The 594-nt window shown below is 47.6% G+C and overlaps 1 protein-coding gene across 1 annotated transcript in view; it reads left to right on the forward strand.

Annotated features, from left to right (window-relative positions):
• Nucleotides 1-387: 387 nt before the first annotated feature.
• Nucleotides 388-594, forward strand: part of T265_02278 (hypothetical protein) — a gene marked incomplete at both ends in the record, with an annotated part of 19368 nt that continues 19161 nt past the window's right edge. The window contains one exon of the mRNA XM_009166482.1: nt 388-423. The remainder of the gene's footprint in view (nt 424-594) is intronic.

The following is a 594-nucleotide window of genomic DNA, read 5'->3' on the forward strand; positions in this document are numbered from 1 at the left end:
TATTGGATCTACAAATTCGTGAGTCCCCATTTGACCACTCACTCCTTTCCTATTGTGATTTCGTGAATTCGCATTTGTTACTTTGCTTGTTAATTTTATCCGAACAGCTGATAAGGTCCTAGTGCGCTACACTTCGCTCCGGTCTTATCTCTTGCGTACGAATGTGTGCTCTGTGCATTGTGGTTCCAATAATATCAAATACCATATCCGCGCATTTCAGAACAGGCGTGTGCCTTCAGTAAAACCTCGAGAATGCCGAATACCGCGGACGTCCTGGCGCCCATCGGTGCAATGCTATCCAATCGCGGTAACGGGGCATGCGATTCGTGTACAAACCTGCATTCTGATTGGTTAGTTGTGCGCGGGCCCGGAAGCGCGCGCGTTCAAATTGCGTTCGTGTCTGTCATTTTGACTGATTCATATGTAAGCATTGGTGATGTACAACCTTGCTTACTGGGCTTTGGCTCATGAGCTTTGTTTCTGTTTTCCATCCACAGAAATTGTCGTGAACACCTGCCTTCGGAGAATCACTGTCCCCTGGTGCTTCCATAGCGTGCATATTACATAATTGGCGACCACGCCAGGATGGTTACC

The sequence above is a fragment of the Opisthorchis viverrini genome (genome assembly GCF_000715545.1).
Source record: "Opisthorchis viverrini unplaced genomic scaffold opera_v5_26, whole genome shotgun sequence".
NCBI classification, from domain to species: domain Eukaryota; kingdom Metazoa; phylum Platyhelminthes; class Trematoda; order Opisthorchiida; family Opisthorchiidae; genus Opisthorchis; species Opisthorchis viverrini.